We start from the raw sequence: 11046 nt of genomic DNA, 5'->3' as shown, positions 1-11046 counted from the left end.
ATTTAAAATAAAGAGAGCATAATTACTATAATTCTGTGGTGTTTGGGGATATAGCTCCCCCCTTTTTATTGTTTGCAATTGGTTCTTAAGAGATCCATGGGCTTGGTCCACAATTCCTTGGCCTTGAGGATTATATGGCATGCCCGTTTTATGATTAATACTCATTTGTGCACAAAAACATTGAAAAGCTACACTCATATATCCGGAGCTATTATCAGTTTTTATAATGGAAGGAATACCAATTGCAGCAAAACACTTTAAGCAATGACTTATAACATGTTTGGTGGCTTCTCCTGTTAAGGGAGCTGCCATGATAAATCCTGAAAAAGTGTCAATTGTTACATGAACATATTTTAGTTTCCCAAATTCTGGGACATGAGTTAAGTCCATTTGCCACAAATGGTTGGGAGTCAAGCCTCTAGGATTGACACGATAATGAGGTACATTAAAATGTTCAGGACAAGAGGAACATGATCTTACAATTTGTCTAGCAGCTTCTCTGGTAATACTAATTGTTTTCTTGAGCTCTTGCTATTTTGATGATGTAATGAATGAGAATTTTGAGCCACTTCTTGTTGAGTTAATCCAACCAAACTTGTGGCTTGATCTGCTAAATTATTTCCTAAAGTTAAAGGTCCAGGAAGCCCTGAATGAGCCCTAATATGTCCTACATAATAAGGCTGCACATGGCTCCAAATACTTTGTTGAATATCTCTAAATAGATCTTGTATTTGTTTATTAGCTGTATTAACATATGTTACAGTCTCTAGGACTTGCAAGGCTTTAGCTATATAATGGATATCAGTGTACAAGTTGAAAGAGGTAGAAGCCATATTTTTAAAGATTGCACCAACAGCATTCTATAACTTGAGCCGAGGCTGGCAATGTCTGTAAAACAAAAGTTTGTCCCTGTATTACACATACAGCTTTTCCATTTGAAGATTCGTCTGTGAATAGTGTTGGAACCTGAGTGAATGGCTTTTGTTTAATTACTTTAGAAAATACAAAAGCATGCTCATTGGCAAATTGAAGTAATTTATCTTTTGGATAATGATTATCAATATGTCCTAAATAATGAGCAAAGCTAGGGCCCAACAATCTGCATTTTGAAATAACCAATCTACTTGCTGTTTGGTAAAAGGGACTCCAATTAATGCAGGTGCTCTACTAAAATACATGTGAGATTTTGTGTGAGCCATTGGAACTAAATTAGCAACTGCTTTATAATATGGTGTCAGCGCTCAAACAGGAGACACAGGCAAGTGCAACCATAATAATGGTCCTTCTTGCCACAATACAGCAGTTGGAGTATGAACAGTAGCCAAAATATATGCACCCCATTCTTTTGAATCATCAATATATTGAACATGTTGCTTTTCAATAGCTAATTTTATCTTTTGTAAAGCATCAGAGCTTCTTTGGTAAGTTCTCCTTTTGACAAAGGATTAGCCTCTCCTTTTAAAATGTAAAAAAGTGGTTTTAGCTCTCCTGTAGTTAATTTTAAATGGAGTATTAGCCAATTAATATCACCTAACAACTTTTGAAACTCATTTAAAGTTTTTAGGTTGTCTTTCCTTAATTGAACTTTTTGAGGCATAATAGTCTGAGGATATAATGTCCCAAATATTAATAGGGTGGTTTGTCTTGTACCTTTTCTGGTGTAACCACTAAACCTAGATCCTTTACAGCTTGTTGTAAGTGTGTAAAAGCACCTAATAATATCCCTTCATTTTTATGAGCCAGTAAAATGTCATCCATATAATGAATAATATACACAGAACAATATTCCTCTCTAGTTTTAAAAACAGCTTGAGCCACAAATTTTTGACATAAAGTTGGACTGTTTGCCATACTTTGAGGTAATACAAGCTAATGATACCTTTTCATAGGTTCTTTAAAATTTACAGATGGCACGCTAAAAGCAAATCTTTTACAATCTTGAGGAGCAAGAGGAATAGTATCGAATTGCTGTCCTGTTTTTTTGTAGATTTATTCTCCAGCAAGCATGTCATAAGTTATAGGAAGTCCCTGAGCTCAATTAAGTTCAGCTGTAGCTTGACAATGCTCTGCAAATTCTGACTTCCATAATAAATTATCTCCTCCTGATAAGCATGCTCTTGCTAACTCTTTCCAGTCCCCTAGGCAGAGAGCCTCAGTAGACAAAGCCTGGGTAAAAGGTGCTGTAGGACTTTATTGGCAGCATGCACATTTTAATTCTCTTATCTGTTTAAAAGGTAAAGGAGCATGGACTCTCACCATATTACCCTGTCCATCAGGTTGCTCCAGAACTGGAAAACCATAAAACTCAGATACATCTTCTTCATTTTGCCTAGCTTCTTGTAAAGAAGCTTGCAAAGGGGATAGAGTTGCCTGTACAGTGGACAAAGGAAAAGATCCCCCTGTCTTTTGGGCCACTGCAACTGTAGAACTCCCAGGAGGAGGGTCCAAACCTGCAACCAATGATAAGGTTGGAGTGGGAGATTGAGCTTCATATTCCCTAGTAGTTAATTCTCTAATTTTTCTGTTTATTTCCTCCAAGCCACACTCCAGTCTTTTAATTTCTTTTTGCCAAGGCTTATACTTTGTAACATGCATAGCCTGAACTGGAGGGTATCTTTCAGAATAATACTGATCTGGTTCTTCCTCCAAATCTGCAACCTCATTAGGATGTAAGTCTTCCTCAAAGTCTCCTTCTGGCAAGAAATTACTGTCATCAGGAGGGAAATATAACTCCTCTGGAGGAGCTGATGGCATAATATCATTTTCTCTTAAAGCCTGCCATCTTTCTAACCACCTTTTCTCTGAGCCTGAAAGTTTAGCTTTCTCAGTTTTCTGTTGCTTATACAGACTATCTTTAATTGAGATCCATACAGAAAACACTAGGCTAATGCCTTGTCCCATTTTTGGATTTACTCACTGCGCCCTTTCTACTTATTGATGCCAGCTTGCCAACAACCATGGTGTCCTTCACTGATTCCCTGTATCTCAAGTCCCATGTTCAGGCACCAATCTGCCGGAGACCGCCAGCAGAGTCAAATGGGTTCTTGAGTCGGGAATGAGGATTAAAATTAATAAAAGCACACAGCAAATAGGAGACTTTTTTTTGAGGCTCCGGACTGGACAGCCACAGCAGCAAGCCTTAGCAGCAACAGTTGTAGCAGTTTCCCATATATTGAACCACCCCTGCATACCTGGGATGAAGCCTACTTGGTCATAGTGGATGATATCCTTGATGTGTTCTTGTATTCAGTGTGCAAGCATTTTGTTGAGTATTTTGCATTGAAGTTCATAAGAGAGATTGGCCTGAAATTCTCTTTCCTTTTTGGGTCTTTGTGTAGTTTAGGTACCAAGGTAACTGTGGCTTCATAGAATGAGTTGGGAAGTGTTCCTTCTGTTTCTATTTCATGGAATAGTTTGAAGAGAATTGGAATCAACTCTTCTTTGAAGGTCTGGTAGAATTCTGTGCTGAAACTATCTGGTCCTGGTCTTTTTTTGGATGGGAGATTTTCGATGACTATTTCTATTTCTTTAGGGTATATAGGACTATTTAATTGATTTATCTGCTCTTGATTCAGCTTTACTAAAAGAGATACTACAAGAATGTCAGCTAAGATATCTCAAATTGTCTAGCCTGACAAACAGAAATAAAGCGTGCAATGGAAAGAAGCAAACCTTCTGCAGACCTAGTGCATGCTGTGTGACTGTGGCACTGAGGGTGCACTACATCCAGGGAGGAGAAAAAGTTTCCTCCTCTACAACATGGACTCAGCCTGCCCATCTCCTCATGTTGAGAAAATGTGTGCAGAGCATGGTTTATGTCAGGGCTGAGCAGTACCTGTCCACCCTGTGTTTATGAATCCATGGGCTTGATTTTGCCACCATCATACAGCTCACCTTTACCATGGGATCAGCACATTCGTTTATGCTCTTCACCCACTGTGAAGAAGAAAGGTTAATCCTTTCCTGTGCACATTTCCTTTTGTTTAATTTGGAATTTTTTTTCTGAGTCAGCGTTTCTCTATGTAGCCCTAGTTGCCCTGGAACCTGATTTAAAGTCTAGGCTGACCTTGAACTCAGAGAATCTCCTGTTTCTGCCATCTGAGTGCTATGATTAAATGCATGCGCCTCCACCACCCATCTTATATTGGATTTTAAAATAATATTTTATTCTTATAATTATTTTTGCTTTGTGACTGTTGTGTGCTAGTCTGGACTCATCCTGTAGCTCAGGCTGGCCTTGAACTCACTATCCTCCTGTTTTGATTTCATGGTTATAGACTTGAGCCACCAGGCAAATGTCTGCTCGTGGGTTTATACAACTTACAGTTGTGTGGTTTATTTCTTCTCCTCCATGTCCTTGGTGTGTGAAATGTTCTCTCATGTTACCTAGTTAAATTCCATTCTTTTTGTTAATTTACAGCCTGTCTGAGGCTCTAGGTCTCACTCAGAGTGTAGACAGAACATGGAACAGATCTTCTCTGATCTTTCTTTTTCCACTAACCAGTTTTCAGTTATTTCTTTAGATTATATGTAAGTGTCAACACTGAAATTACTCGATTCTGGGTGTGAGTGGGGTCCATGCTTGTGACATATCCTCACACTGAGTGACAGATAACAGTTTTACTGTGGGAAGTAAGTCTCTAAGTGTGTGTTCTGCACTGTAAAGTATGCCTGTGAGTGGGTTCAGCTGTGTGAAGTCTTCCTGTGAGTGTGCTCAACTGTGTGACTTGTGTGACTGAGTCCGTGTTCTCTCACAGGAAGTGTGCTCTGGGCAGGTATCTGATTAGTCTCAATTAAGCAGGCATGCTGCAAGCCCTCAGGTCCCTGGAGTATATCAATAGTGCAGCTGAGTAACTATCTGTGACTAGTTTCCTACTTAAATTTGGATTTTTTGAGCCCAGATAAAGCACTTTGTCTATGGTCTCTATTCCTTTGACACATCTAAGCTCTGTCTTTCATAAGTAACTCATCAAGATTGTGCAGTGTACCTGACTGGCATGGCAGACATTCGAGGTGTTCTTCATGTTCTGACTAGCATTCCTTAACAAGGGGAGGCCATGACCTGATCCCACATCCTGACACTTCTAGACAGTGGCTGTTTCTACTTTGACTGTTTTAAATCAGGCCATAGGAGCACCATTATGCAAATGACAGGATGCTTCTCTGCATATCATTTTGGCTCTGTGTATGTGTGTGTGTGTGTGTGTGTTCTGCATCCTGTGATAATTTATTCTCAAAACAGTGTTTCCTTGTATATTTTTCCAAATATAAACAACTGAGGCATTGATTTATTGAAAATGTCATATTTAAAGTAATGGGCTGTGCCAGAGAGATGGCTCAGCACATATGCAAACTGTTTTCTAAAAGACTCGAGTTCAATTATCACCACTCACCCTTGGGTGGCACACAACTGCCTATAAGTCTAGCTCTAAGAGTAATTGACATTTCTGGCCTCCAGGATGACCTGCACTCACGTACACACACACACACATACACACACACAAACACACACACAGACACAAGCACAGACACAAAAACATACACACACAGTTAAAAGTTAAATCATTTTTTAAAAAAATTAAAAGTAATCTGGGCATGATGGCACATGCCTTTGATCCCGGCACTCAGGGAAGCAGGTAGATCTCTGTGAGTATGAGGTCAGCCTGATCTACAAAGCAAGCCCAGGATAGCCAGGGCTACATGGAGAAACCCTGCCACAAATTCCAAAATAAATAAATAAATAAATAAATAAATAAATAAATAAGTAATGTGCTAAAAAAGACAGATGAGAGCCATTTCACAGACCTCCTTTGAAAACCCGTTGAGAAAGATAAACTTCATGTGATATCTGAGTGGGAATGCAGTTTAATATTGTTTTATATACTTGCCATCCACACACAGAGTAAACAGATGGAATGTTAAAAGGATGTTTTCACATATCAGTTTAAGCCACAGAATGTTCCTACTACGTCATGATATGATGGCAACATATTGGATTGTATTAAGGAGTGTACAATTTTACCCATCATTGATTAATCAGATATTTAATTTCCTGTCCCACAGTGACCTTAAAAATTTAGTTATATGCTTTTCAGTGCAAATAAACACAAGAGGACTGACTGTGGCATAGCCATGGGACACAAGAATCTGGATACAGTAAAACAGAGAGCCATCTTTGAACTTCATTCTTGTGTGGAAGATAACACTGTCCAAAATGTAGAGAACCACAAAGAAGCTCATGAGCAGCAGGATGGTCCGGGTGGCCCTTCGCTCTGGGGATGCTTTTGGAGAAAGTTTGGTGCTGTGAAGATGCCGGGCCTGCTTCATGTGTCTGTATAAAAGAGTCACCATGTACCCGCTGGAGAACACCATGAGACTTATAAGAAAGGCTTCCCTGAAGACCACCAGTGTGGAAAATGTGTTTTGTCTGGAGTAACTCAGTGTGAGAAGTGAGCAAGACTGAGTAACATACATAAAATTATCTGAGGTCGAATTGGGGATGGCACTTATTGATACCAGGAGGTAACTGCTAAAAGACATGTAGAGAACAAAAAGAAAAAGGGCGCAGGAGATGTCATGGGGAAATTTATGTTTAAACTTGTCTAAGCAGCAGCTTCTAGGGCTGAGGATGATGGTCCAGAGGACATTCAGCAGACAGGCAGCACAAAGGGAGAGGCCCCTCAAGATAGATAAGATAGATAAGGGATTGGCATGTGGTGGGGTCCCAACTCCCCTGAGACATAAACATGTCTGCAGCTATGAGTCCCATAGTTAGCAGCATCAGTAGTTGGGTCAGGGCCAAGAAACCAATGGCGAGATCAATGAGCTTAGGCCTGTGCGCACCAATGAGCATACAGAGATGGAAGACGAAAAGGATGCTGTTGGCTGAGATCCCAACACTCATTTCAGAGAACAAGGTGATTTTAATGTTTGTGTTAGTGTGGAGTATGCTGGCTTTATTCATTGTATGTGTGTGTATTTGAAGTACCAAAAATCTGAGGAGAAAAGAGAAAACTCTTCATTACAAATACTGGTAATGAAGCATTACCCCCCAACACTGAGATGGCAACAACATGTCAATTCATCCCAATTCCACCTCATCCAAAAAGAACTCAGCTCCATCTCAGACTCCCTTGAGGCCATCCCCATAGTCCCCATTGTCCCCACTGTCCTGATGCTTCCCATGCAAAACTGAACTGTGCAGACCATTGTAGGCCTGTCTCAAAATACAAACTTTCTTGTACATTAAACATTTCCACAAGTTATAAAAAATTAACCTCTCCTGATCCACATGTTTGGTTTATTCAGGGGTAATAGCTGCATCTCACTTGATTGTCAGACCCACGTGCACAGGGTCATTTATCTCACTGCCCTCTTCATTGCTGGCCAAGTAGTCATTCACTCTCTTTTTCATTCAGTCATTAATCATTCATTCTCTATGTCTCTTTCTGTCTGTCTCTCTCCCCCTCCCTGCCCCTCTTACCTCTGTCTCCTCCTCCTCGTTCTCTCTCTCTCTCTCTCTCTCTCTCTCTCTCTCTCTCTCGGTTTTTCAAGTCAGGGTTTCTCTATGTAGTCCTGGCTGTCCTGGAACTCACTCTGTAGACAACACTGACCTAGAACTCAGAGATCCTCCTGCCTTTGCCTCCTGAGTGCTGGGATTGAAAACATGCACCACCACTGCCCGGCCAGGCCAAATGGTCTTATTAATCTCCAGAACAAATAATTACCAGTTTGGACTCTGAATCAAATCCTGCCGACTATCTGCCATTTCTTCAGAGTGTGACCATAAGCACTCAGAAGATGAGCTCCAGTCAGCAACTCTGGAACATATGCACAGTCAAGAAGCCCCTAGGTGTGAGGATTCTACCTACACACCAAGCATGGAACTGTTTCAGGCACAAAGTGATCTCTGTACTTGTCAGCTGCTGGTTTTCTCATGCAGTGTCCTGGGAGACAGAATGCAGCTCTGTGAATGACAGATCAGCTCCTTCCCTGCATGAAGCAGAAAAGAAAAAAATGACCAAAAGGATAGAATGATGGAGACAAGTTCTGTTTCCAGAGAAATCCTGGTTTTTCTCTGAACTCTCTTAAGTGACTCTGCCTCCAACCTATGACTTTAATCTCCAGCCATGATGCCTCTGTGAAGAGAGCCTGAGCATCCAATATCGGGATAAGTTCAGGGTGAGCATACTCCTTATTTTTTCCTCTTTTGACAGGTAAAATTAGGGTGCTAAACAAAACTACAATTATAATAAGCTCAGGGCCATCTCATTCTAAGTTCATAATTAAATGAAAGGGTCCACCCAATCTTGAGGGATGGGCTCCACAGGAGTCTTAAGTCTCCTTACCTTCAAGGTGTAGGGGACTTCTCCAGACTTCAGGAATGTAGGAAATTCAGTTTGTGTTTTATGTAGAGATCATCATTTCCTCTAATGAATTTTGAATACACATGAAGTATATAATGTTGTAAAAAGTTTCCCAGATACACAGTAAAGAATTATCAACTGAAAATCAAGGGTGTGAGATGAAATAACTTCATAATTATTCTCACCATATTGCACTGTAATACAGTATACTGACAAGAAGCAAAAATGTTTTAAATGTTCTAAGTATTTGTTCTTATATCCACAGATGAGTGTAACCCTCACCTCTCAACATGAAAACTTCTCTTTGAGCAGAATGAGATCAGTACAGAAAACCACAACTGATCAAGATGTAGAGTTGTGGATCCCAGTCTCGGTGGACCCATCTACCAAAGAACTGCAAGCAAGGCTCAGAGAACATTGCTTCTGAAGATGGCATGGAGAGATTGAAAGCAGGGGATTAGGGAATTCACTGTGAGATTGTGTCTCCCAGTAGTGTTAAGGAGCTACAGCAATAACCTTACGCACATGACTGCTTAAACCTGAGCTAAACAAGGACAACAACACTTAGACATGCCAAGGTACAGGAAAACCACTGCTCAGCCCTTCTCAAAGAACTACAGGAGACTAAGGAATGCCAAGAGCCGGAGCAACAGTCCTCTCCAGGGAAGAGCACACAAACTGGTAGTCCAAAACCCAATTATCAGCCCTGAAAACAGGCAAACAAGTCACATTATACAGACTGAGCAGGTCGCAGTGATGCCTCTGAGACTATATATGTATATAATAACAATTAAAGAAAAAGAGGCCATGAGGATGAGGGACAGCATGGGAAGGATATTTGGATGGGTTTTGAGGGAGGAATGGGAAAGGACATATTACATCATTATATTATAAGCTTAAAAATTCAAAGAAGTATTTATAAAATGAGGGAAGAGGGAAAATGTTAAAATTCATAAATACTTGATAAGAATGAATAATTCAGAGCTGAAAATAAATACTTGATAAAAACAATTAATAATTTGAGTTTCCTCACATAAAAATTCTATAATAGCGACACAAAAAGCTAGTTCTTCAAAAGATTAGTGGCCACCAGGCCCAGAGAGTCATGATCAAGCTCTTCAGATTTTTCTTCCTGTGAACCTATGGAGTTCCTCATAATGCCCTTGCTCCTTCCCGAACACAGTCTCAATGAAGAGCAGTCAGTGGAGAAGGAAGAACCAGGAAAGAGAAGGAAGAAGAGCAGAGGAAATTCAGTTTCATCAACAGGTGACATAGACTAAGAGTTTATGGCACACAGCCAATATGGTTGAGTCTGTGCCATGATGACCCCAGAAAAATAAACAGTAATCAAGCCTTTAGGACAAAGAGCTGTGGTGCTCACAGTCGCTCAACCTGAACGTCAGGTTTTGACCTGTGTGCACCCATAATGGTAGCCATGGGTTTGATAGACACATTTCATAGAGGATAAAGTAGACATTTGTAAAGTTTTAAGAGTTTAAAAAATCTGAAATGTATGCATTCACTAGCTGCTACCAACAATATAATCCCAATCTATGTTTATAACCACCATTTTCATGAAATGCAAGTCTTCTATGTTCACATGAATACAAAGGAACACATAAATACATACACACACAAACATGAGAGAGGGGGGAGAAGAAAAAGAGGAGGGAAAAGGAGAGGGAGAAGGAGAGGGTGAGGAATTGATTCTTATAAAGATATCACATTGTCAAACCAGGGAGAGGGTTGTCAACCTCTGTAGAGTTGGGTGCAGGCTGTGCTATTTTTAGGGTGACTTCAGTAACTACATCCCTGCAAAACGTAAATCACTTAGGGAAGCCAGGCCTTCTCAGGAGCCAGGAATCTTTAGCCATATTCATGGCATTATGGCTTCAGGAGATCATTGTTTTGAAATCACTGCAGAACCTTGTTAGTGTGGAGGAGAAAGTTCACAGTTGCTTCCTCTCTGCAGAAAAAGCTGAGGAGAGTGACACAATGTCATGTGTCACTGTGAACACCAGCTTGTGTGGAGTGAGACAAACAACAGCCTTGAGCCACCTGCCAGCTCCAGGCTTTGCAGCCCCCTCAACTGTGCCTATGTGAAGGTTTGTAGAAAATTCAGGGCTAATGCATCATTTGTATACAAAACATTACAGTGACTAAAAACCCTTCGTAGAAAAACTGCTGTCTTCCTAGATGGTAGTCCTCACATGAATTCCTACTAGCCCAGCAAAGGAGATCAGAGAACATGATAGCCACTTCCTGCCATCAGAAACATTAGATAAGAGAAAGCCTTTTGCTCAACAGTTCAGCCTTCAACAGCCGCCTGTGTCCTTGAGATAAAATTGTGCTGTGCCCTAAAATTACCTTTTTTAGCATTGTCTATCAGCTTTCCTGCAGAGGTAATAGGGGTTCTGCACTCAGAGAATGGACCTGTATTTGTGATATAGGTTCCCTGTGAACCTTGGGGATGAGGACGGAAAGGCTTAGAGGGTAGAACGGGAGAACAAAATATATCTGAAGCAAAGACATCCATAAGAATCCTGAACATTACCTGTTAAAGCAACTATGAAGGCTTCAGCTGCTCAGACCAACAAGGTTAGAGCCCCCTGCTCTGCATGGAGTCAGGAGACCAGGACTTTAGACACTGTGTCATCCCTCAGTTACCCGAATCATGGAC

The 11046-nt window shown here is 40.6% G+C and overlaps 1 pseudogene; it reads right to left on the bottom strand.

Moving 5' to 3' along the window:
- Positions 1-6036: 6036 nt before the first annotated feature.
- On the bottom strand, positions 6037-6964 carry LOC132654063 (vomeronasal type-1 receptor 44-like; annotated as a pseudogene).
- Between the last annotated feature and the right edge of the window lie 4082 nt (positions 6965-11046).

This window comes from Meriones unguiculatus, chromosome 5 (genome assembly GCF_030254825.1).
Source record: "Meriones unguiculatus strain TT.TT164.6M chromosome 5, Bangor_MerUng_6.1, whole genome shotgun sequence".
Lineage (NCBI taxonomy): Eukaryota > Metazoa > Chordata > Mammalia > Rodentia > Muridae > Meriones > Meriones unguiculatus.
This window is presented reverse-complemented; position numbering and strand designations above follow the sequence as displayed.